The sequence below is a fragment of the Akebia trifoliata genome, chromosome 13, assembly GCF_017979445.1.
Source record: "Akebia trifoliata isolate Shusen 1 chromosome 13, ASM1797944v1, whole genome shotgun sequence".
In the NCBI taxonomy this organism is placed as follows: Eukaryota; Viridiplantae; Streptophyta; class Magnoliopsida; order Ranunculales; family Lardizabalaceae; genus Akebia; species Akebia trifoliata.
The window spans coordinates 27967612-27995454 of NC_141387.1; the positions used below are offsets into that span (position 1 = coordinate 27967612).

The 27843-nt window shown below is 33.6% G+C and overlaps 1 long non-coding RNA gene and 1 pseudogene across 1 annotated transcript in view; both read left to right on the top strand.

Moving 5' to 3' along the window:
• The window catches only part of LOC147388190 (uncharacterized), a 57855-nt gene extending 42364 nt beyond the window's left edge, over window positions 1-15491 (top strand). Inside the window, exons 2-4 of the long non-coding RNA XR_015171111.1 lie at window positions 14462-14567; window positions 14954-15044; window positions 15309-15491. This is a non-coding gene — a long non-coding RNA (uncharacterized LOC147388190). The remainder of the gene's footprint in view (window positions 1-14461; window positions 14568-14953; window positions 15045-15308) is intronic.
• Window positions 15492-15692: 201 nt separating this feature from the next.
• Window positions 15693-16654, top strand: LOC147388191 (uncharacterized; annotated as a pseudogene).
• The last annotated feature ends 11189 nt before the right edge of the window (window positions 16655-27843 follow it).

Here is a 27843-nt window from a genome sequence, read left to right on the forward strand (position 1 = left end):
TTGCTGTCCCAACCTTCATCATTCCATCATTTTCATATGTCAATTTGAATCTTTCATTATCTAGGGATCATAAAAAAGTGACCCTTAATAGGACAAAAATACAATACCCAAAATCATCCACAATCAAGCCATAAAAATAAATAAATAAATAAAATAAATTGAGCTAAATAAAAAAATTAGGTCATCTTAGCAATGCTCCAATACTTGGGATTTTTCAAGTCTAATCCTCAATAGTCCCCAGTGGAGTCGCCACTGAAAGAGCCCTCGATCCGCGGGGTGCGCGGATCCATTTTTGACCCTTAAGATTTGGGAGTCGCCACCTAGTTATTACGGTCTAGGAACTGAATACTGACTCTAAACGGATAAAAAAACTAATGTACTACAGAAAAATTGAATGCGGGGATCACATTACGGGGTTGGAAGGTGTTAGGCACCAACCCCGCCCGGCCAATGCCTGTTTTTACTTATCCCAAATAAGACTACATTGCTAATGATGAAACCTAGATAAAAAAATAACGAAAATATTACCTTCGATACGCAAAGGTTCTATTCCCTCAGATATGGTAAAACTGCTCCTTATACCGTACTCCTTGCTTCGTTCTGTCTCCGGATCTGATTTCTGATTCCGAAGCAAGGTATCTCCTTCTTGGATCTGGATGTTTCGAATTTGTTATGGATTTTTGGAGTGTTTTTGAAAGGTTCCAATGTGTTTTTTAGGTTAAAATCGAAGTATGGGTGTTAGGTAAGGAGTTAGGACTTCAAAATTAGGATTTTTAGAAGGTTGTGGAAGCTTTTTCACCTACTTTTTCTAAGATTTTTTCTTTGATACGAAAATATGGTGTGGAGGCTCCTATTTATAAAGTTTTTTAGAAGCATTAGGGTTGATTAGGGTTTCTTTTAGAGTTTTAATTAGGGTTTTGACTTTGGTCTTATGAGATTGACTTAGTCTTTAGGCTTTTAATTTAGGGTTTTGACTTTAGTCTTATGAGATTGACTTGATTAGTTTAGATTTAGGGTTTTGACTTTAGTCTTATGAGATTGACGTGATTAGTTTAGATTAGGATTTTGACTTTAGTCTTATGGGATTGACTTTAATACTTTGACTTTAGTCTTTCTTGGTTGACTTTTAATATCTTGACTTTAGTCTTACTTGATTGACTTTAATGTTGACTTTAGTCTTACTTGATTGTCGTTGATTTTTGGAGAACCCCCTTTTATTATATTTTTAATTCTTGGGCCCCTAGATGGAGGGGTCTTTAAATAAATATCCTAGCAACCATCAACAATTTTGCTTGAAAGCCTGATTGATCGATTTTTAGTTTAAAATTTTAAATTAATTTTATTAATGTTTCACTTTACATTATTTAATAATTTATTTATTAATTTCAAAATTTTTAATTATTAAAATTGTAAAATTACCGTTTTGCTCTCGGAGAGGATTTTTTACGTTTTAAGTCATTTTTCAATGTTCCAGGATGTTTTGGAATCAATTTTTCATAAGGAATTCAATGGGAATGTTGGTTTTTGTCATTTATGAATTTTTTTGTATGAAATGGTCGTGAACTTTATGAGGGGCATTTTCATAATTTTGTCGAATTCTATGAAAATTGGCGAAATGATTTATTTGGTTTCGATTTATTATTTTATGTGTTTGAATGTGTTTTCCTAATCGTAACGTAGGCTCTAGGGTTGTTTTGATGTTAGGGGTATTTTGATAATTTGATTATTTTTAGTGATTTTTATTCTAAAGCTTCTTTTTGGTCTGCAAGATGATTATTTCTATGTTTCTAGGGTCGTATTTTCCTAACGTAGCGTGATTTCTAAGTTTTGTCAGTTCGAGATACCTCGTCCGGATTTCTTAAACATATCTAGTAACAAAATAAAGCATTGGAATAGACATCCATTATTGTGAACCGTTGCGATCGGGTTGATGAGTTGATTAATCAGGCGAGTACAAAAATGGGATGTCTTCAGAAATAAGTAGAAAAAATTCCCGGATTTCATAAGCTGTAGTATGCTCTAAGGTATCCCATACTACCGAAGAGCATATGACATCTAGTATTATCCTAGATTGACTCGTCGCTTCAGGATACACAGCAACGCGTCACTCTTTATGGGTTTTCTACAAACATTTACTAGTAAACAAAATAGTTTATTTTGTATATAATATATCATTTCTTTTAATCGAAAATACAAACAAAGTCTGGTAGTGCCCTCCAGTGACAGTTATCTGTCATTTCCATCCATCAACCATTTCATCCCTCATCTATCAATCACGTTTTACGTGGCATGGCCACTACGTAGAACTGGAGCCACTATCCCATCAATTAGTCGAGAACATACGTTCTCTCTATCCATCCATCAATTAAATCGATCAATCTATCATCTAATTTCCTACATATCTATCAAAGTAATTTCACCTTTAAAGTAATTCGAAATCCATATAGCATTAACCAATTCCATTCGATAATTTTGGTTGAGTCGAAAGACTAGGAAACAAAGATAAAATCATAAGACGTAAAAGTTGGAAATTTGTGAAAATTTGGCTAGGTGTTAAAAAAATGATTTTTCAAAATCAAAATTTAAAACGGGTTATTTATTTATTTATTAAAGAACTTAAACTAATACTTAACTGTTTTTAAGGAAATAAAGGTAGGAAATGGGTATACATAATAGATGGAAGCAACACAAAAAAAATTAGAACCAAACTCAACATTCGGATACTTTTTCGAATTGCTGATTTTATTTTTTTCGAAACTCGACCAAAATCGATCCGAATATTATACCAACTATAAAATGCTTATATTACATCAAATGAACTAAAACCAATCATAAATAAGTATGCAAACATGATTCAAATCGTTCAAATATGTATAAACTTAATGAAACGATCGATTTTTTCGACAATCACATGGTTTATCTATAAAATTATCGCATAACTAGAAGGTAGAAGGGAATGCAACCTACTTCAAGCTATTTTCAACGGTTAAACAGAGTTTAAAATCGCCTCCGGCCAATCTTCAAAATTTTCTTCCTGCGAAAATCGGATTTCTTTGCGTCCACGCGTAATCCTCGGCAAGAGGAACAACTTTCCTTCTTGCAGCTAAGATTGGATCATTCTCGTTTGACGTAGATCTGAGTTTCAAATATCGAGGGAAAATGGTTGAGATTTGTTTGGAGAGGAGAATAAGAAAAATTTAAATTTTCTAATAGAATTCAGATATTTATATAACTTAAGTTGGGACAAACTTGTCATTTTAGGAATTATTTTTCCCGAATGCCGAATTGGACAAACTTATAGTCTATTTCGGGTGATTTTTCGACACGAATCTAATAGTCTTATCGGTTTCCTCAAATTACGTCTCTAAAGTGTCGTTTACATGTTGAAAAAATATCTAATGGGAAACTCGAGGATTTGATAACTTTTTCAATCGACTTCAGATTTAGGCGTGCTTACAGGCTAAAATATGTTTTTTTTTATCTTTCTAAATCTATTGGTAAAGTTAATTTTCCTCAAATATTAAAAATTAAGAATCCATATTTTTAAATTAATGCACGGATCTAAAACTCTTTCCTTGAGATACATTTTTAGGATTTTCAGGTCATTACAACATGAATATTTTCAAATTCAAACCCATTGAGTTGTATTTCTTTTTGTTCGGATCGAATTTCAGGCAGTGATTTATCCTTGATTTCTATTTTGTTCACAATCCTCATAATTTTGGCATCCCCATAAAGTGTGATCACTAAACCGTCCTTGATGAATTTAATCTTCTGATGCAAAGTAGAAGGTACAGCCTTAATCTGATGCAGCCACGGTCTCCCTAGTAATAGGTTGAATGATGACTGAATATTCAAGACTTGAAATTCCATAGGAAAGTCTGCTATACGCGTAGATATTCATAACTGCAAAGTCCCTAGTACATCCCTTTTCGTATTATCATAAGTTCTGACGCCTTGGCTAGTTAGTTTGAAGTCTTCTGTCTTGAACCCAAGGCAAGTTGCGATTTTCAAAGGACAGACATTTATTGCACTTCCATTATCTACCAAGACTAGAGGGACTTTCATTCCGTTGCAGTCAATGGTGATATACAGCGGCTTTGTATGGCTCGGCTCTTCTTTCGAGAGAATTGAGTCTTAGAAGGATAGACTATTTTCAACATAGGTTGCCCCTACTATACTGGCTAGTTGATCTAGTGATGTGTCGAGGGAAACTTAGGCTACGCTTAATGCTTTGAGAACTGCTTCCCTATGAGCTGTAGAGGCCATGAGCAAATCCCAAACTAAAATGTTGGCGCCTACCTTTTTTAGCTGTTTGATCACAACATCATTCTCTTCAATGGTTTCTTGGATGGAGTCTACTTTTTCCTTCCTTTCCAAGACCGCTGGATTGTCAACACTGAGTTTCGGTGGCTTAAAGACTCTTCCTCCTCGTGTCATGTACTTGACTTCATCACAAGAGAGCAAAAATGATTCGTCTTCTTCGGCCAATAGGTAAGGATCTTTATCTGTTACAGAGAATGGGTTTTTCGAGATCATTTGTGCCAAGAGGTGGCTGGTATATGATGGGCTATCGTAACGAGGTGGAGAGAGACAGTATGTCTCATCTTCGACTAGATCAAATGGCTTATAGCTTGTGGTATAGACCTCATCAGTGAAAGCTATTCCAACAAGGGGGTAACTGGGCGGTTTGGCGTAAATTGGGTGGATGAGAGAAATTGGGTCGAATGATAATTGGGTGTTTGAAACCATATTCAGTGTTGGCAGAGGCTGATATGCAAGTAGTGGATTGGTAGTGACATTTGACGGTGTTGGGGTAGGAATGATGACTTCTTTTATCATTGATGCGATTTTGGATGGCATGGTGGAGAGAGATGCAACAGTCAGTATGATGACCAGGGCTTTGATGGAATTCGCAAAAGACATTAGGATTATGGAAAACTGGTAAGGGGTTTGGCAAAGGTCAATGTTGGAGAGGGGTAAGGAGCCATTTTTTCAATAGTTTCTGAAAGGCTACAGTGAGGGTCATCCATAGATTTGCGAACTGTCGAGGGGGGGGGGGGCTCTACCCAAATTTGCCTGATTATTGGTTCGAGTTGGGGGTTGAACTGGGGTGGTGGAAGTGTTAGCTATATAGGCATGGTTGATGTTAGGTTTGGAATTAGTGAAGGGGTTTTTGGCAGAAGAGTTGGAAAGGATCCCAGAGGCAAAAACATCTTCAAGTTGGCTTCCAGCTTGTAAAAGGGATTCAAATGTGGGGAGATAATGGGCAACTAAATGCTGAGCATACCCTTACGAGAGGTTTTTCAAGATGATAGCCACTTGTTCCTTTTCTGATGGTCTATCCCACATCTGTGTAGCCTTAGCCTTCTAGCGACTAATAAAATTAGTAAATGTTTCCCCATTCTTCTGCTTAGTGGATTCCAAATCCCTTCGAGAAGTTTCGATTTTAGTGCTGTACTTGTACTGGTGCCAGAACATCCTTGACATATTTTCCCATGTCTCAGTTACAGCTGAATCTTGGGACATCAACCATCGTAACGTTGATCCTGATAGAGTACGCTGGAACAATAATGTCATCAGTTCGTCACTGAGGCCCATTGTGCGCATGTTGGTGACATATACCTTGAGATGCGTTTTTGCACAGCCTACTCCATTGAATTTTTTCATTTTCGGCATTAAAAACTTTTCTGGCAGACGGATCTTAGGAATTTGATTCAAAATCTCTATTCCTATTGTGATTCCGTCAATTCCTTTTATGTTTTTCATGGCTGTTTCCAACTGAGTCATTCTGTTGGCCAACATTGGATTCTCATTATAATGCTCTTCATTTCCGTCAAGTTCATAAACCTCATGTGTTACCTTCTGGTCCCTTGCCCCTTTGATCGTCAGGCTGGTCTCTTGTTGACTTAGAGATCTGTTTTATCACTTCTACCTTACTTTTTATGTTGTTCATATCCATTGCAAAGACTGTCAGGATCTTACGAATTTCCCCGAGTTCAGATTCATAAACCATTTTTAACGGTTCACTTGGCGCTGATGTTCTTTCCAAACGACCTGACTCTCGACTCCAGCCAAGTGGTAGACACTTAAGTTTGGGCGCAATGGTATCCTGAAACCCCATCAAAGGTTAATTAAGAATTTGTCCCTTTTGATAGCATTTGCTTTTATTATTATAATTGATGAGTTGTGCTGGTCGAACTTATATCTGATGAGGTGATTTATTGTTAATTAGGGCCTTATAAAAAAAAAAATACTTCTCATTAAAAATCGTACCAATGAAACAAATGCGAACAGAAAAGAAATGATGAGACTTTCCTCTTAAAGCAAAGATGACTCGATTTAGGACCCTACATGCTCTTCTACTTCTCTCTTCTGCTTCTTGAATGCTTGTTGATCTTTTGATTCAATAAGTAACTGATGGTCCCAAGTGGTAGTTATGTGTTCTACCAAGTGCACAATTATGAAATCGCCTCGACCCCCGCGGCCGTCCGCTAAATAGTGGATTAGGGGTCCGATCTACGTATCTCGAGAATTTTTAAAAGAATAGGAAGTCGCCACCTAGTTTAGGTCTAGGAACCAAAATTAACTCCAAATGGATATTGGTCGGTCCGTGGATCAGAGAGATGGGTAAGGGGTCAGGTTATGGATTTCGGAAGGTGTTAAGCACCGAACCCGCCTGATCAAGATGATCAGTCTCTATTGCGATCCAAAAATATCATACGGTCAACATTCAAAGATTAAAAGTCAAACTAGGATCCAATCATCATTAAATTGCATCGAATTTACTAAACAAATCCTACGATTAAAATAATTACATGGATTTAATGAGGCATACATGACACCAAAAATTAATGGATCAATTCGATCATATTTTGAACAATATGAAATCGATTTTCAATGTCGTGAATAAGATTAGTGAATTGGCTCATTGACGATATTTTATCAAAGAGATTCGATTTTTGAATCGTTATGTGCACTAAATTAGTGAGTTTTTGAATCTATAAATTTTAAATCTTGATTTTTGAAATGTCACGTGTATTAAAATCAATGAGTTTACTCACATACCCGATTTTATAGGAAATCTCAATTTGAAATATTCAATGCATACAAAAAATCAGTGAATCAACTCATGCGTCCATTTCGTGGGAAAATTCAGCTTTAGATTTCAATGTACACAAACTCAGTGAATCAACTCGATAATTTTAATTGAAGAAAAATTTTTAATTGTCACATGCATTGAAATTAGTGAGTTAACTCACACATTTATTGATCAAAAGGATTCGATTTTTAAATTATCACGTGCAAAAAATTAGTGGGTTAACTCATAAATTATTAATCAAAGATATACAATTTTTGAGTTGCCACGTGTCTTAAAATTAGTGGGTTAACTCACAAATTTTGAATTGCCACGCGTCCTAAAATCAGTGGGTTAACACACAAATTTTGACTTGCCACGCGTCCTAAAATTAGTGAGTTAACTAACAAATTTTGAGTTACCACGTGTCCTAAAATCAGTGGGTTAACTCACAAATTTTGGGTTGCCACATGTCCTAAAATCATTGGGTTAACTCACAAATTTTGAATTGCCACGTGTCCTAAAATTAGTGGGTTAACTCACAAATTTTGAGTTGTCACGTGTCCTAAAATCAGTGGGTTAACTCACAAATTTTGAATTGCCACGTGTCCTAAAATCAGTGAGTCGACTCGTAATTTGTTAACCAAAAGAAACCTAATTTTTTTTGGAATCGCCACGTGTATTAAATCGGTGATTTAACCCACGTGCCTAATTTTTTAAAAAATTCGATTCAAATTCTCAATGTTCCCAAAATCAGCGAGTCGACTCGCAATTTTTAATTTGAAAATTGATTTTTTATTTTTATCTTTCGTGTACACCAATAATTTTTATTGAGTAGATCAACATTAATGAGTTAACCGACTAACATCAAAAGTCGACGAATTGACTCGATAGACATCAACAATCATTGAACCGGTCCACTAATTTGAAAATAATGAGTTGGCCCAATCAATCTATCAACAAAAATGGTTGAATTGATCCACTAATTTTTCGAAAAATTAAAGATTGCCATTAATACCATGTATGCCTCCAAAATCAACGGATTAATTCGAATGCATAAAAATGAGAAATCAAGGATCAATAATAATAAAAATAAACTAAAAATAAAAAAATAAAAAAAATAAACAAGTGAATAAATAAAATAACTTACCTTCACCAAATAATTTTCGATGCGTGGATTCCTTCAAAAAGAAATCGAAAAGCTTGTGATGCCCAATGATGTTGGAATAGGAGGAGATGATGACCGTTGTTGGGTGTCCAATAAATCAAAGAAGGAGCGTTGCCGAAGAGAGAGAGAGAAATTGTTATTATTTTTTTATGGAGCGAAAGAGTATTGGAGAGAAGTTATAGGATTAATGGAGATACAAAAATGGGCAGCAAGATAGATGAAATTGGAGCTTTAATGAGTGAAAAAATGGATAGCAAACTAAGTAAAATTGGAGTTTTAATGGAGACACGGAAATGGGCAGCAAGATAGGTGAAATTGAAGCTTTAATGGAGACTCAGAAATGGGCATCAAACTAGGTGAAGTTGGGGCTTTAATGGAGACTCAAAAATGGACAGCAAACTAAGTGAAGTTGGAGCTTTAACGGAGACACAGAAATGCGCAGCAAACTAGACGAAATTGAAGCTTTAATGGAGACTCAAAATTGGGCATCAAACTAGGTGAAGTTGGGGCTTTAATGAAGACTAAAAAATGGACAGCAAACTAAGTGAAGTTGAAACTTTAATGGAGAGGAAGAAGATGGAAAGTTACAGAATTTTTTGATTATGGAGGGTAGTAAAAAATGTCACTCAAGTCTCCTTTCAATGGTCCCTTGCCTTTTCCTTTTATAGTGATTCTCCCCAAGAATCATGAGAGAGGGAGAGAGGGAGAGATGGGAGAGAGGGGAGAGAGGGAGGAGAACATGGGTGGTTATGAGGAGGAGTTAGAGACGTTGGAGAGAAGAAGATGGGGGAGTTGGAGAGTGCCCACGTTTTATTCTCTCTTTTTTTTATTTTATTATTATTTTGGATAATGAGAGGTGGTAATCCCACGCTACTCGTACTACGGCAATTTCTCGCTAATGAGTTGTAATTGGTTGAATTTTTTATTTGAGCTTGAATTTTGGATTTGTCAATTTTTTGGATTTCGATTTAGGTTGGTTTAATTCCAATTTGGTTCGTTTTGAATTTCGATTTGAGTTTTAATTGTTTAATTTGAGTTTAATTTTTAATTTAAATTTTGAACGGGTTGATTAATTTTAATTTTAATTTTAAATTAACCTTAAATTTTAATTGGTCGGTTAAATGTATTTTAATTTGTTGATTGCACTATGATTGGTCGATTTGGTTGATTGATTTAAAATTTTAATTCAATTTTACATTTTGATTTGTTGAATGATTTTTAACTTGATTTTTAATTTGATTTTGATTTTGATTTCGTATTTTAATCGGTTTATTGATTTTTAATTTAAATATAATTTTTATTTTATATTTTAATTGAAGTTTAATTTGATTTTAGGATTGGGTTCGATTTTAAATTTTAAATTTATTGATAGAATTTGAGTTTAATTTTGATGGTTGATTACTTGAAATTTTTATTTTGGTTGATTGAATTTTTTTTTTATTATTATTTTTAATTTGAAAATTTTTCGATTGGATTTAATTGTTCGATTTTAATTTTAGTTGTTTGATTTTAATTTTAATTGTTTGGATTTTTTAATTTGAATTTTTTAATGTTTAATTTTATTTTTATTTTTAGTTTAGACTGGATTTTGATTTACATTGTCCTAGGGATCGGGATTTCTAAATTGTAGAGTTGGATATTGAGGGGTATTTTGATCTTTTGGCGATTTTTATAGATTTTTCTCGAACTTATCTGTTTTTATCGATTTGGGTCTCGTTAGACTTGAAATCACATTTTAAGTGCAATGGAAGTACTTTCGAGATTTTTTGGAGGTCCGAGGTATATGAGGGGTATTTTCGTCATTTTGATGATTTTTTTACAAATTTTTATAAATTTCTCTGTTTTCATCGATTTGGATCCTGTTAGATTCGAAATCATATTCAGAGTGTAATGGAGGTACTTTCGAGACTTTTTGGAGATCCAAAATTTATGAAGGGTATTTTCATCATTTTGATGATTTTTTATAGATTTTTTTTTATTTTTATCGTAAGGTTTCTTTCAGTCACTGTGGGAGTATTTCTAAGTTCTAAATTTATATTTTTCTAGCGTAGCAAGGTCTCTAAGTTATCGAATTGTGTAACGAACCTATGCGTACGTGCTTGCTAAGTCGGGTGTAAGGTTTAGCGATCCTAAGCGTGCGTAAATTTCTATGTCGAGTAGTGACAAGTAGAGGGATGAAAAGACTAGAAACGGAACGATTTTTAAATTATCACGTGCATCAAAATTAATGAGTTAGCTCACACATGTATTGATCAAAAGGATTCGATTTTTAAATTATCACGTGCATAAAATCAGTGGGTTAACTCACAAATTATTAATCAAAGAAATACGATTTTTGAGTTGCCATGTGTCCTAAAATCAGTGGGTTAACTCACAAATTTTGAGTTGCCACGCGTCCTAAAATCAGTGGGTTAACTCACAAATTTTGAGTTGCCACGTGTCCTAAAATCAGTGGGTTAACTCACAAATTTTGAGTTGCCACATGTCCTAAAATCAGTGGGTTAACTCACAAATTTTGAGTTGCCACGTGTCCTAAAATCAATGGGTTAACACACAAATTTTGAGTTGCCACGTGTCCTAAAATTAGTGGACCAACTCGTTGTTCAATTTCATGGGAAATTTCAGTTTCCAATGCACATAAAAATCAGCGAGTTGACTCATTGATTTTCTTTGAGAAAATCGAATTCTTAATTTGTCATGTATTCAAAAATTCATGAGTAGATCAATTCCAATATTAATGAGTTAACCCAATTTGATATTAGCAAATTGAAAAAATCGATTTTTATTTTTATTTTTCATGTATGTTCATGAGTTAATCAATTCCAATATTTGCGAATTGGCTAAAAAAAAAAAAAATTTGATGAATCTACTTAATAATATGAACACCCAATGAGCTGATCCACCAACTTGATAGATGCAAGTTAATTCAATCAATCTAAAAATGGATGAATCGCTCCATTAATATTTCGGAAACTTAAAAGTTGCCATTAATGCCACATATACCCCAAAAATCCATGAATTAATTCGGAGGCATTTAAAGAATGAAATCGAGAATAAATAAATGAAATGAAAAAAAAATATAAAAAATAAAATAAAATAAAATAAAAATAACCTATTGATCGGAGAACGGCGAATCAATTCCTTCAAGCGAGATTCAAAGACTCGTGAACACTTGTTGCTATAGAGATCGGAGAGATGAGTGTAGAGAAAGATGTGTTCTTGCCAACAATGGAGAACACTTAATTGGGCAAAACGTGAGAGAGAGTTGGGATTTTGATGATGAGGGCTGTGTTGTAGGTTCAATAATGGAAGAAGAGAAAAAAAACATATTTGAAGGGCATATGTATGTCAATTGAGGGAGATAATGGTGTTATTTTGGACCAAGATTGGGGCTGCTAATGGAGGATGGCTGGGGCTGTTAATGGAGACTGTAATGGTGTTAAAACTAAAGGTAAATGGGGCTGCTAATGGGGATGATAATGATGCTGAAAATAATGGTAAATGGGACTGCTAATGGAGGGCGTTGATGATGCTGCAAATAATGGTAAATGGAATGGTAAATGGAGCTACTAATGGAGGTGTTGATGATGGTAAATGGGACTGCTAATGGAGGTGTTGATGATACTGAGAATAATGGTAAATGGAATGGTAAATGGGGCTACTAATGGAGGTGTTGAGGATGGTAAATGGGACTGCTAATGGAGGTGTTGATGATGTTGAGAACAATAGTAAATGGAATGGTAAATGGGGCTGATAATGGAGGTGTTGATGATGCTGAGAATAATGGTAAATGGAATGGTAAATGGGGCTGTAAAAAATGTGATGAATGGGATGGTGAAGGGCTATAAAAACGTGATGAGTGAATGGAGAGCTGAAAATTAATGGAGAAGATGGGCTGTGTGTGTGTGCTTTAATGGAGTTGGGGGCAACAAGGTGTACTGTTTGGAAAGTTGCAAAGAGAGATCTGAGGATGATTAGAAGAAGATGTTGGAAGGTGGGCTATTTCGAGAGTTGCAGAGAGGGCTGAGGATGATGGAAAAAAAGCTGAAGACGATCGAGAAGAAGATGTAGGAAGGCTGCTGTGTTTTTTTTTTTCAAAAAATGGGGTAGCCCAGTCAAAAAATGTCCTCCTCCCTTGGTCCATCTTGCTGTTTTTTTTTTTTTTATAGTGGTTCTCTCCCATAAAACGTGAGAAAAACAAGGGAGAGAGGGTGGAGATGGGAGAGATGGGAGAGGCGGTAGTTAGAGAGTGGGGTAGACATTTGGAGAAGAAGATGGGAGAGTTAGAGAGTGCCCACGTCTCTTCTCTCTCACTCTTTTTTTTTTTTTTGTTAATTTAATTTTTTTTTAAATTGGAGAATGAGAGGTGGTGATTCCACACTACTCGTACTACGGTAATTTCTTGCTAAGGAATTGTGATTGGTTGAATTTTTTATTTGAGCTTGAATTTTGGATTTTTTTTTATTTCGATTTTGGTTGGTTTAATTTCAATTTGGTTCATTTTGATTTTTGATTTGAGTTTTAATTGTTTAATTTGAGCTTAAGTTTTAGTTTAAATTTTGAACGGGTTGATTAATTTAAATTTTAACTTTAAATTTTAATTGGTCGGTTAAATGTATTTTAATTTGTTGATTGCACTTTGATTGGTTGATTTGGTTGATTGATTTAAAATTTTAATTCAATTTTGCATTTTGATTGGTTGAATGATTTTTAACTTGATTTTTAATTTGATTTTGATTTTGATTTTGTATTTTAATTGATTTCTTGATTTTTAATTTAAATGTAATTTTTATTTTATATTGAATTTTAATTTGATTTTACGATTCTAAATTAATTTTAAATTTTGGATTTTAAATGGATTTTAGTTTAATTTTTAATTTGAATTTTATTTTGGTTTAATTTTTTATTTGAATTTTATTTTCCTAGGGATTATGGTCTCTATGTTAGAGTTGGATATTGACGGGTATTTTGGTCTTTTGGCGATTTTACATATTTTTCTTGAACTTCTCTGTTGTCATCGATTTTGGTCTTTTTAGACTCAAAATCACATTCTGAGTGTAATGGAGGTACTTTCGAGATTTTTCGGAGGTTTGAGGTATATGAGGGGTATTTTTGTCATTTTGATGATTTTTTATAAATTTTTATAAATTTCTCTGTTTGCATAGATTTGAGTTCCGTTAGATTCGAAATCACATTCTGAGTGCAGTGGAGGTACTTTCGAGACTTTTCGGAGATTCAAAATTTATGAAGGATATTTTCGTCATTTTTTAAATTTTACAGATTTTTAGAGATTTCAGTGTGAGGTTTCTTTCAGTCCCTGTATGATTATTTCTAAGATCTAAAGTTATATCTTCCTAGTGTAGCGAAGTTTCTAAGTTATCGAACTGTGTAGCGAACCTATGTGTACGTGTTAGATAAGTCGGGTGTAAGGTGTAGCGATCCTAAGCGTGCGTAAATTTCTATGTCGAGTCGTTACAAGTAGGGGGATGAAAAGATTAGAAACAAAAAGAATCAAGCAATACTCACAAGCCTTAGAGTTCTTTTATATTTATCATTAGGAATCCACCAAAATCGGGTGACGAATTGTCGAATTAGGCAGATGCAATAATGGGGTGTCTACAGCAACTAACCTTTATAGGGCTATAATAGTGTAAAAAACATCTATAGTGCTGCTAGTGAAAACTGAACTGCAAATGATTGATGGATGACGAAGATCATCCTAACAACTGTTGTAAGCTATAAAGTTTTTCAGAAAGGACATAATCAGAAATTGTTTGTATAAGTATAGAAACCTTAGTCCAGGCAATTCTCCAATAAATTTAGAGATATATGTAAATCAACACAGAAAGGATGGATATAAATTCCAATTTCTGACCTTGTTGTATAAATGTTATTAACGAAATCGTCTATTTTTTATTTTTGATAAAATGGCTGGCCACACTGACATACTATACAGTTGCATTAACTACCTCACCTATATGCCTGTCCAAAAAATCCTTATGGAGTTGTAAAAGGGAAGATCAATACTTACATGACTGGCACTATTATAATCTCATGATATGGAGATGTGGGTTCTCAAATCAATTCCAATGTTATGGCATTTTTACTTTGTGGTATTTTATATCTTAATGTAGGTCAATTTGTCACTCTCCCATTCCTCTCTTTGTTTTTATTTTATTTTATAGAAGACTGGATACTCTTTTTTCCTCTTGTAGGCCAAGATGAAACTAGATGAAGAGCAAGCAAAAGTGGAATGACTTGGATGTTTATTTTTTTACCGAGCTTTGAAAGTATTAGTGAATGTTTTCTTCAATAGATTAGGTGAGAAGATTATCTTTTATTAAAAATATGAGGAACAATGTTTGCTACTGATTTGAAGAAACGTTGTGGTATTTCATTTGAATCTTGTTAGGGGGATCCCAATTTCTGCAATTCTAGTAAACTAAGTATATCTCATAAATTGTTACTTATATTTATTATTTTTTCGTTGTATTATCTACATTTGATCCTCTGTCATAAGAACCCATAATTTTTTCTTTTTCTTTTTGGTTCAAAGTTTTGTTGATCTAAGGATGACAGATCTTTCTCTAGTGTTACCAACTACACAAATTGATTAAGAGTGGACTGACTTTTTGCCTACATGAATTATTTGTTGAGCGTCTGACAAAGCACAAGCCATGACTTTATATGTATGATGAATGTTGCAGACCAAGGGCAAAGGCAGACAGATATGGGTTTTATTCAAAGGACAGGGATTGTAGAAGTAGAAGGTGGATTGTCTTGCGGGAAATCACCTAGGTTTGTTTACCATCATCATCTCTATGTCTTTCATCCATCATCATAACATGCAAATAACATTGGGTCGTCTCATCATTTGAATATGCATCAAAACTCACACATATAGAAACAACATTTGTACATGTGCAGCACACATTCATACGTGCCTTGGGTATTTTAGTTTGTAGGGTTTGATTTATATATTAATGATGTAGATAATGATGATAAGATAGGTATTTAATGTTATTTACTTATTTTCTCTTATCCTGTCTTTGACTTGTGCAGGTTGTTGAGCTCGATTTTTTGTGTCCAAGTGAGGGAATCCACAAACGTTTGGATGGCGGTTACCGTATAACATCTACTGCTACTGATCAAGGTATTTGATGACCATCTACCGCCTATGGTCAGTTATATCCAAGGTTATATCCAAGAGCGCTTTGTGTATTTGGCTTGCCTGTCGGACCCTCTTTTTGTAGGGTAGTTATATCCAAGGTTTTGGATTTGTGATTAGTTTTTTTAATTAAAATGAACAATTTGGTCTTTTGTGATTGGTTTTTGACTTAAATTGTATTTTGGGCTATGTTATATTTCGGCTATATAGGATTAATTAAGGGAAGAACTTGATATGGATCCACAATTGCTCACAGTTCTGCTTATGGGAGGTGGTGATGGCCTGGTATTCAATGTGAGAGTTCTCAAGACTCTCCTATCTTTCATGTCACTAAGCTTTATATTGGTTTTTATATTGCCACCCCACCTTGTAAATCCTCTGCTAAACTATCAGAATCCTTACTAAAGTTACTAACCCAAGCCTCATTGGAGAAATCCCTCAAAGTTTAACAGAAGTTGAAATTTTGGGAGTCTTGAGTCTTTCACAACATAGTTTACAAGGAAAAATCCCAAATGAGTTTGGTGGGTTGGTTAGTTTGGAAGAGTTAGATCTTAGTTACAATAACCTTAGTGGTGAAATCCTTGAAGAGTTAGGAGGATTGAAGGGTTTGATCATCTTTGACTTAAGTTGGAATGGTCTTCAGGGTCAGCTGCCTTGTTCTTTTGGTCAGCTTGAGTTACTCCAAAAAATTGACTTGAGCTCTAACATGCTTGTTGGAAGAATACCTCCAAATATAGAGAACTTGAAGAGACTAGTCTTGTTGGATTTGAGTCATAACTATCTAACAGGACCAATCCCTGATACCCTTTCAGGTTTAGTTGATTTAGAGTACTTATTGGTGGAAAATAACCCTATAAATTCAAGGCTAACCTTGTTTATAGGGGCACTTAGTAGGCTCACAGTGTTGAGTCTTTCAAATTGTGGAGTCATAGGTCCAATACCCACATCTTTGTCTTCATTGAAACATCTCACTGCATTGTCTCTTAACAACAACAGTCTTAATGAGACATGGTGACATTCTCCCTTCTTACATCTGACTTGTTGATTGCTTTGTCTAATATATGCATATCAATTCATAATTTTCACAATATCACTATGCAAATAGAAAGTAAATGAAAATTATATACTTGGGTATCAATTATGCCCCCCCAAAAAAATCATAAATCTCTTAAGTCTATCCTTCCTAATGGAGTTGTTAACAAGAGTTTTTCATGCACGACCAACTTATGCATGCATGAATTGATACTTTTTCTTTAAGGAATGGTTCCCGTTGTAAGCAACTTTGGAACTCGGGTTTGGGATGCAATGTAATTTTAAAAAAAAATAGATATATTTATTAGCTTAACAAATATGTTATATTTGAAGGGCATTGGTTTACATATGAAAGGATATTGACCATGTATAGTTTGGACTTTGATGTGGCACCACCAGTGATCTTGGGTCCTCAATTTAACACTAACAAACTAGTGCTACATAGTTATCAGTTACAAACTCAATTCTTCTGTCTATATTGTTTTTTTGTGCCTTGAATATATCAGTTAGGATATAACTTGACTAGTGCTGCAGGTCGCAAAATTTGGGTCTGTGAAGGTGGAGAAACTCATGGCGATAGAACGATACTCCCATGTCATGCACATCAGCTCCACAGTGAGAGTAATGTCTGTTTCCAATTTTTAATGTTGGTTCAATTTGTAACTATTAACTAATTTGAACTCTGTGAATCTTAGCTACTTAACAAGAGATATTATAAAATTTTGTATAAATGTGAACGTGAATCGAGTCTCTAACCACTCATTTACATAAATAGTGATGATAAGGAGGAGAGAAGTTTGAATAATAGTTTCAAATGGATGCACTCGTACCGTTTTTGTACCCATGAAAATCGTTGCCCATGAGGTAATATTTTAGAATATCACAAGCACATAATTCTACTCTATCCATGCTTTCTTTTTGTGTTTATTTCAAATTGTAGTAGTATAATAGTGGTTTATGTCCGTTGACATTGCTTTCTCTTTCGCATTACCATATTTATTCTGCATTTCTCAATCTTCAGAGGTGTTTATGGTATGAAAAAGGTGTTTCCATGTAGATAGGCTCAAAGCCCTTAAGGGAAAATTCTATGCCTTTTGTAGGTTACAAGAGGCATTTAAGTAAACTTATTGAATATTTTGAGGTAAGCCCACATTTTTTTACATGAAAAATCTATAGCTATCATATCATACATAATATTAAACAAGTAAACTTTTAATGATATTGACACTACCAATGCTCTCTATGTTTATCAATTCTTCCATTCATCCAATCAACCACATTAGAAGAGGTCTAGTTCAGGGGAGACCTCATCAATATAAGAATCAAGAGCCATTTGAATACCCCAAAGAACTTCCCACAGTTTCACCAAGGAGGGTATACCCATAGTGCAGAATATGAACTTTCAAAAAAATTCATGAACTTTCTATTAGACCAAGTTCACAAAAAATCTCATGAACTTTCAGAAAATTCATGCAGAATATTACTTTTTAGTTTCAGCATTCTGTGCAGAATTAATTAACTTGTTACTATGGAAACTACCATTCCTTTTTGTCAATATAGTCTTAACTCTTGAATAAAGATGTTAGTTTAAACTATAAATATGTACAGTTCTTTGGTGATTTATTTATGTATTAGTGCGGGATTAATAAAAGTTAGTATGGCAATAACAACTCTCTTATATTATTTATTTTAAAGTTCTCAATCTGTACAGGTTGGAGGACATAGGCTAAATGTATATATATATATATGAAAAAAAATTACAGCAGTGGATACAAATTCCGTCTTTATATATTGTTTTTGAAGGATATATAATTATTTAAAAAAAAAAAAAAAACGTATAGCAACGGATTTTAATATCCACCGCTATATGTGTTATATTTTTTTTTAAAAAATTGACCTATTGCAGCGGATCTTAATATTCGCCGCTATATGTATTATATTCTATTTATTAAAAAATTGACCTATTGCAGCAGCGGATCTTAATATCCGCTGCTATATGTATTATATTATATTTGTTAAAAATTTGACCTATTGCAGCGGATATTAATATCTGTTGCTAAAGGTACTACCTGCAACAGCGGAATACATTATCCACCGCTATAGTTAGCGACGGAGGAAACAACGATGGATCTTTGGTTCCGCTGCTTATCGCCGCGATAGCTTTTACCGACGGAAAAATTACCTTGTAGAGGCGGAAAAATCCGCCACTATAAATCAAAAATGTTGTAGTGACATATCTTAAACAATTATTCATGAATAAAATCTAGTTCAAGTTATTATTACTTACCTTATGCCATCGCTAAACCTTTAATCCAATGTTTTGAAGATGCTCATTTTAATTTATTCTTTCCTTGTGTTTTACGAAATTTCAATCGGATTTGTCTTTTTTTCTAGACTCACCTTCTCCATTATGTCTATTTCAATTGACTGAGTTTTTGTGATCGATGGATATCACTTCCTTTATCTCAACGTTTCATGTCTTTCAACAACTCTAATATGGGGTTAGTCAATCCCTTTTATAGATGAAGGTTGAGGGCCTAATTAATACTTTTAGTAGGTTTTCTATCCATTAAGGTTTCTTACAAATTCCTTAAAGAATATAATTTCAATGATATTGTACTATGTGAAAAAAAGCCCATATTTGACGATCTTAGCTCGTCAAATGTGCCCGTTAGATATGTTCGTGTAGAATTTTTTTTTGACGGCCCTGGACTATCAAATTATTGGAGAATGAGTTTAAAAAAAAAATAAAGAAAAATCCATAGAGTATGACTGTCAAATTTGGATGTTTAACAAACAATAACACAGTCTTCTAATTCATCAATCACAATAAACGAAATAATAATAAAAAAATCTGAAAAATAAAAACAAAAGAAAAATCATAAAATAAGCTCTAAATTAAACTAAACAACTCAAAATTCATATTATATATTGAAATTCCATTACTAAGGGGGCGATTGATTCAGCTACCAAAATCTGCTGTCAGCTTCTACTGTCAGAATCTGAAAAGCTGAAAAACTTGTTTGATAAAGCTTTTTAAAATTGCTGTGCTGTTGACTAGAATCTGGTAATTACTGTTTGATACAGCTTCTAAAATCTGTTGTACTAGGGTAAAATGATCAGAATGCCCTTAAGGTTGATAATGCAACCAGAATGCATAAAAATTATCAGAATACCCCTATACATATATAATTACACTAAATATATATAAATATAATAAAATTATATAAAAAATTAAAAAAATAATTATTTTAATTTTAAAATGTTTATAATTCTAAAAAAAATTATAGAAAAATTTATAATTCTATAGAAATTTCGACAGCATCTCTTCTTAAAAATAGACATAAAACTTTCTTGATAAACAAAATACCTGCATAATACACAATCTAACATAATGTACGTAAAATGCATCAAAAATTACTAAAATAGCCCTATAAATATATAATTACACTAAATATAGATAAATATAATAAAATTCTATAAAAATTTTGACAGCATCTCCTCTTGAAATTGAACATATGAAATTTTTCTGATAAACAAAATACCTACATAATATTCAATCCAAATTTCACATTTTACATAACACATCCACATTACATCGTATATACATAACACATCCACAACCACCACATTTAGATTCTGACATCATTTAAACATAATAATCATAATTAATATTATAAGTAAAACTAAAATAAATGAAAACATAAAAAATATACATCCAACAAATGCATACAAAATATATTTTTCATTATTCTTATTTGACTCTGTTACTTTATCTTGAGGAACATTATCATTGATAATATCAACTTCATCTACTCACAGAAAAGACCCTTCATGTCTCTATAAGTAAAATAACACATGAATTAATATCAATGTCACCAAATATAAATATGCACCCAACATTAATATCAATACCATATTACCTGCCAAGATGGACACCTATAAAACATGCTCCCATAATTTTCTTTTATTTTAGTTGTGACTAATGTCATCACTCGACCACATGAACAACATGGTGGATACGTATAGTTTGCCATCAATGCTATTCATCATACAGAAAGACAATAAATAAATAAGCATAGAATCTTTGAAATATACTTAAAAACAGTATAATTTCTATTCCAACATTATTTAACAGTATTTATAATTACAATACAAAATAAAAAAATAGAATATGAAAATACATCAATGATTACCAGTAAAAATGGCATCAGCTATTAAATCCCTATGTATTTTCATTATTTGTTGACTCTGACGACCTACTAATGGGGGAACTGGATACTCTTGATTAGTGATGCCCTCTTCTTCTACTCCCGTTGATCTTTCTTCTTTGAATCGAGCAAATTCTTCATCAACGATAGCATATTTTCTGATAAAATTGTGCAATGTCATGCAGGTAATAACAATGTTTAGTTGTTTGTCCAAATTATATGAACGCATTAACTTCAAGATTGGCCATTTTACTTTCAAAATCTCAAAGGTTCGTTCAATCACATTTCGAAGTGAAGAATGTAAATGATGAATAATTTATTTCGACCATTTGTCCGTGATCTCCTATAGTGTTGTAGATGGTATCGAATACCTTGATAAAGTGCGAGATAATCATCCATGAGTGGGTACCCAGCATCTACCAAATAGTATTTACCTAATATCCAAAAAAATATATTAATTTTTAATATTGAATATAAACAAATATAATTGAAAAACTTTTAAATACAAACCTGGTGGAGGATATAGAAAATTTAAACTAGGAGTATTCAATATCTCAAGGAAGACACGTGAATCATTAGCTGACCCTTCCCAACCAACCCCCACATGAGTGAATAACATGTCAAACGAACATGTTACCATTACATTTTGTGTGAGTCCCTTATGTCCTCGATATCGTATTTGTTTCGCTATTGGTACAAATGCACTAATATGCATCCCGTCTATCGCTCCAATACAATCCTACATATTTTTAAGGTATATTAATATATAAACATTAATGAAACAAGTATTTTTCAAATATATATATATATATATGGGAGCGATTCAGCAACCCCAAAGTCTCGTGCCTAGGTTTTATGATCGTCAGATTAAAACGCATCCGACGGTTCAACAGCGTTACTAGACTTTTATTATAAAATATCTCGTATTTATAATCGACTCCCTCAAAATTGTTTTATTCTATTTTAACTCCCTCAACCATCTTTCTTTCTCTTCTTCGAATCACTCTCTCCCTTACAAAACCCCAACTGAACCCATCGATGATTTCTCTCTCTCGAAAACCCATTTCTCGAATACTTGAGCAGCTCTTTCCCTCTCTCAGACATCCTCTCTCTCACTCTCTCTCTTCGAATGACAGTAAAAGAACGACCCGATGCTTCTTATCGTCTTCGAAGAGCTCTCTCAGCCCTCTCTCACTATCGTCGTCGTCGTTCTATCGTCTTCGATCGAACGTGTATTTATTTAACTCTTGTTTTTTTAGGCGATAACAAATCGATTAGGTTTTTTATTTTTTATTTTTTGTTTTTGTTGTTCTTGAACTTGAATCGATTGGGTATTTTATTTTTTATTTTTTGTTTTTGTTGTTTTTGAACTTGAATCGATTGGGTTTTTTTATTTTTACTTTTTTGTTTTTATTGTTCTTGAACTTGAATCGATTGGTTTTTTTTTTTTTTTTTTTGTTTTTGTTGTTCTTGAACTTGAATAATGTGGATGGTTTTTTTTTATTTTAAACTTAGATGATTTGAAAGAAATTAGGTTTTTTATTATTTATTTTTTTTAAGCCATATAGGACCAATGTGTTGAAGAAGATATGGGTTCCCTCTGTGACCTTGTCGGGGTCATCTGGTAGAAACCTTGTCTTTAAATTGTTTTTAGTATTTGATTGAGGACACCCATTTGGATGCCACAAGTGAGCTCAACGACCCTTAGTAAGATTCAAAATCTTACAAACTAGGATGAATAGGAGTTCTTTTCAGGTTTTATTGAAGCTGAAATTTTCACCCCACATTTTACCAATCTGTATAAATTAATTTGCCTAAAAAAAATGGAAGTTTTCTGGATTACCCCATTCTCCTCTTAAAATATCTTGAATAATTTATGCACATATAAACGTTAGACCCAATTTGAGCTATATACTCCACAACAATATCTATCTACACATGATCTCGAGCATTAAAATATGACATGGTGTAGTGGTTTTCACTCGCAACCCGCCTGTGTAATGTTCCTGACATCCTTCCAAAGCTTAGGTGGAGGACTTGTGTTTGTTCAATAATGAGATGATTGTGATGATAAACAAAGGGAAAGTTGATTGGGATGAGTTGGTCATAATAATCTTAATTAGAAGTTGCAAGAAATGTCTTTAGATTTCTATCTAGCACCTTAGGGATTTAAGACTGATGAAACTTTAGTTTTTGTTAGGTTTTTATCATGCATATGTTTCAAATCTCCGAGTCCAATTCTTGTTAGGTTTTTCAGAGTTCATTAGTCGAGGTTTTTGGATTCTTTGTTTCTCTGTTCTATTTCCAGGATTTATCTTTCTTTCTTTTTTAATTTTCTTTTCTTTCAGATTCGTATGCGCCATGCGTGCATGAATAGAATTATAGATAGGGATCTCACATAACATGATCGATCTGATAACAATTGTATGTATTTTTTATAAATTGTGGTTTCTGTAGACCTGTCTGTTAGTTTTATAAAAAGATAAAAGATCTATTATTTCCTGATTGATTTTTGCATCACGATCGTCTAGTTTTGATTTAATTCAATAAATGCACACATGAACATGAATCCTGATAGATCTCACATTTCTCCATCGACCTGATAAGAATTGTGTTTTTTTTATGCAATTCTGAATTTTTTTGGATATTCTATTAACGTAGGGTTGCGAAAAGATCTATCCTCCCGTAATCGATCTTTTCTTTCAGATCTTTTCTATCCTCAAGTATTATACAATTTATTTTGGTAATAATAATTGAGCAGTCTTGAAATAGGGAAATTCTTACATCTATGATTGCCTTCTAAGCTTCGAGATATTCATTGGGCCCATTAAATGGTGTCCTAATTCCCCTACATATGTTCAACTCCCTCCCGATCCAATACTCCAAATATGAATACGTGAGATGCTATGTCTAAGTACTGTTGTTTATGATCCTTGGTATCTCTAAAGCTAGTTTATGTTATGACTGATGATGAATTGGAAGAATTTGTAGGTAACATGTACGACTGACTATTGTAAGAAATAATGAAATGTTAAAATTGAATCATTTGTAGTTTATTGGTCTTTTTTCAGTTGTAGTAGTCCATTATGGATAAGATTGGTGTTGACAAAGATGAGGGAATGCGTATTGATGATATTGTGGGATCGTCGGTAGTTGAAGTAGATAGTGATGAATATGTTGATTGTCAGAGTCCTAACAAAGACATTGAAGATCTAGAAGTGCCTTATGTGGGGATGTTGTTTGACTCAAGTGAAGAAGCTCAAAAGTATTATGAGGATTATGGATGTCGGCAAGGATTTTGGATTCGAACTCGAACCACTACTAGGTCACGACGTGGTTCAGATGAATCGACTGGAATAACATACGTTTGTTCACATCAAGGTAAATTTAAACCAAAGAAGGTAGAAGAAGATGAAATCGAGAAAAAAAGAAGTTGTTCCACTGTTAGATGTGGATGTAACGCAACTATACGTATTTTAAACAACAGATGGACCACTAGATTGAAAGAATCGATTTTTAATGATGATCATAATCATAAGGTAGTTACACCAGCTAGGAGAATGAAGATGAGGTCAAATCGAATCATGCCAAAAGTAGCTAAGAATTTAGTCGAAGCATTTCATAGAGAAAACATGCCAGTTGGGAAAGTGGCATCAATTTTAGGTGGGGACACGATCGGTTTCGATAACAAAGATTGTTACAACCATTTGAGAGATGTTAGACACATGAAATTAGAAGGGGGTGATGCACAATCAGTATAGAACTATTTCAAGAAGAAACAAGCTGAAAATCAATAATTTTTTTATGCGATACAATGTGATGACAAATGTAGGGCAATTAACTTTTTTTGGGTTGATTCTCGATCACGAATGGCATATGAATATTTTGGGAATGTGGTGTCATTTGACACAATTTATTGGACAAATAAGTATAATATGCCGTTCGTCCCATTTACTAGAGTAAATCATCACCTTCAGTCAATACAATTTGGGGGTGCTCTTCTACAAGATGAGATAGAGGTAACCTTCATATGGTTGTTTGAGACATGGCTAGAAGCAATGGGAGGACGTCATCCAATATCCATAATCACAGATTAAGATATAGCAATGCGGAATGTAATTGCCAAAGTGTTTCCCAACACCCGTCATAGTCTTTGTATTTGGCATATCGAGAAGAAGTTTGCTGAGAAATTGTCTCATATATACTCTCAAGATACTAACTTCAAAGGTAAAATGAGAAATTGTATATGGTCGACATACACGATTGAGGACTTTGAAGAGTAATGGAAGTCAGTGATCGTGGAAAATAGATTGGAAAACAACGAATGACTTCAACAATTATTTGAAATAAGGGGGTTGTGGGTGCCAGTTTATAATCGCCAAACATTTTTTGCTAGTATGAATACCACCGGTCGTAGTGAAAGTATCAATGCCTTTTTCGATGGATTCGTTACTTCAAGGTCAAATCTCAAATAATTTATTGTTAAGCATGAGCAAGCGTTGCAAAGGAATGTAGATGCAGAGAGTAAAAAAAATTTCATTTCAGAGCATAAGTTTCGATGTGTTCATAAAGATGACTTACTTTTAAAGCATGCAGCAAAATTATACACTAAAAATTTGTTTGAGAAATTTAAGCAAGAATGGGTTCAAGTGATTCAATTTAGAATTGAAGAAGAATGGGCAATCGATAATGGATATCAATTGTATGTGGTGAAAAGTAAATATGATGCACCTAAGGAGTTCATGGTGAAGTTTAATTTGAAAACATACGAGGGTACCTGTGAATGCAAAAAATTTGAATTTCTTGGAATACTTTGTCGACATTTTCTAATGGTTTTTGCTCGTCATGACATTGATAGTATACTGTTCCACTATATTCTTGGAAGATGAAGATAAGAAGCCAATCATAAATTCAGAATCACGGATTCACATACAATGGACAATGAAAATGAACAGTCGGATGCAATGAGAATTAGCTTCCTATGTCAACAGGCCACTAAATTGACTTGTATTAGAGGAACTTCAATCGAGGGATACAAAATCTTTTTGGATGACTTAAATGAAATATAAAAAAAAATTGGAGAAATGAAACTTACAGTTGACGCATCTAATAATAAAGATGAGGAAAATAGTAATGATCAAATGGATTTGTTACTTTTGAATCCAAATGTCTCACAAACAAAGGGTAGGAAGAAGGATGAGAAGGGAAAGAAAAGGTTTAGTATGTTGGTAGATTGAAAAGCAGTGTTGAGTTGGCCCAACAGAAGAAAAAAAGGAAGTGTGCATTATGTCAAAAACTAAGGCATGACAAGCGGATTTGTCCTGAAAATTAAAACAGAAAGCGGATTGGATCTATCGAAGGTAATTAAATTTATATTTGTAAGATAATACACATTTATATCTATTGAAATATGACGTAAGATTTTTTTTTTCTTCTTTATTCTTTTTTAGTGAATGAGGAAGTGCAAGATTTAGATCAAGAAACTGATTGCAATTACGATGCATTGCCTTTGGGGTAGGACGTCGTTGATGTGTGACTATAACAGTGGAGGGACTGCAGTAGTGTCAATGGACATCAGAGACCAAATTTTGATTTTTTTTTTTTTGTAGTGGTTTATATATCTCTGTACTTTTATCTAATTTGAAGCATCTTATGTTTATGTAACAGATATGGAGAGGCTACAGTAGTACTAATGGACTCATTTCATTTAGACACTTTCTATTTTTTGTTTTAACAATTTAGAACTTGAATTCAAGGTTTAACAATTAATTGGTCTATAATCTGGTTTGCCATGCGTTGGGAAATTTGGATGGAGTAGAACAATAGGATTTTTCAAGGAAAGGAGAACTTGCCAAAGGTTTTTTTTTTTTTTTTCAATGAATTGGATGGAGGTCACTAACTGCTATTTGGATCTGACTTGGTTTCATGCTTAATTTTTGTTACCTGGAACTATTTTTTAAGATTTTCTCTCACAATGCCTTGCTTGAAGGTTACTGTAGTGTTGACAGATTCCGTGAATCAAATGATTTTCTTGAGAAAATGGTTGAGAGGAATGTAGCCAATGTGGAGTGGCAAGTATGAAGATGCTTTAGAGCTATTTCATCAGGTTCGTATAAGAAATGGGTGCTGTAGGTATGCAATATGGATCCATTGGATGGTCGGTACAGTCTAAGATGACACGAAACTTTCAATCATGAATCATTTATCTACCCATTGTCACCTTAAAATCAACCTAATCACTTGGAACTTGTGTATATTTGGCAGGGAATGAGAATGTGATAAAAGGTGCGCATGATTCAGATAAAAGAAGTTGTACTCCTCCACATCATGATTGTGGTTCTAAAGAAAAAAATATGACCCAAACGGCTAAATCTGTGCAGTGGTGCATGGTCGTGTTCTATCTATATAGGATGACGTTGGAGGGCAATCACAAGAAAGACTCAAACACCAAACCTAGACCAGAAAATTAGGGCACTGCAAGGTTAGTATCTCTTCTCTTGTTCTGTTTTTTCTGCACAAAAAAGCTTTTTTGAATTTTAAAATTATTCTTTTAAACATTTTTTATGTTTTTTATTATTATTATTACAGAATCTCCATTCTCGTTATATGTATCAGGTTGAAGCAAGGTGTACCAACCGGACTTTGATGGCTTTGAGTGAATTTGGAAGTAATTAGTGCTACAAGGGAGGGAGAGTTGAGGTGAGAGATGAATCAGGCCTTGTGTTTGTATTTGTTTTACTGGAACTGTGGTTGAACCAAGGAAAGTAACTCAGAAAATAAGGCAAAGAAGAATTGTATTACACAGATATAATGAAAAATTAACATCATTAGTTGACCCCAGTTTTGGATGGGATGTAGACTAGGAATTGGTTGTTGTTTTTCTAGATAATTATGGTTGAGTTTAACTAAATAAAATCATTATTTCTTGTGTCTATGATCCAGTAATGTTTATGACTATTATTTTGATTTTTGATCAAATTAATTTAGCTATTCGAATTCGTTTCCCTTCTTATTGCAGATATTACGAGATCTTGGTGTCCGCACGATGAAACTGATGACCAATCAACGTGTGCAACCTGTAGTATGCCATCACACATGTATGAGTGTGCTAAGTTCAGTTTTATGTTGGAAGTGAGAGCATCCTTGAGAGTTAGAAATTGAACTATTTTATGATGGAGATGGGGAG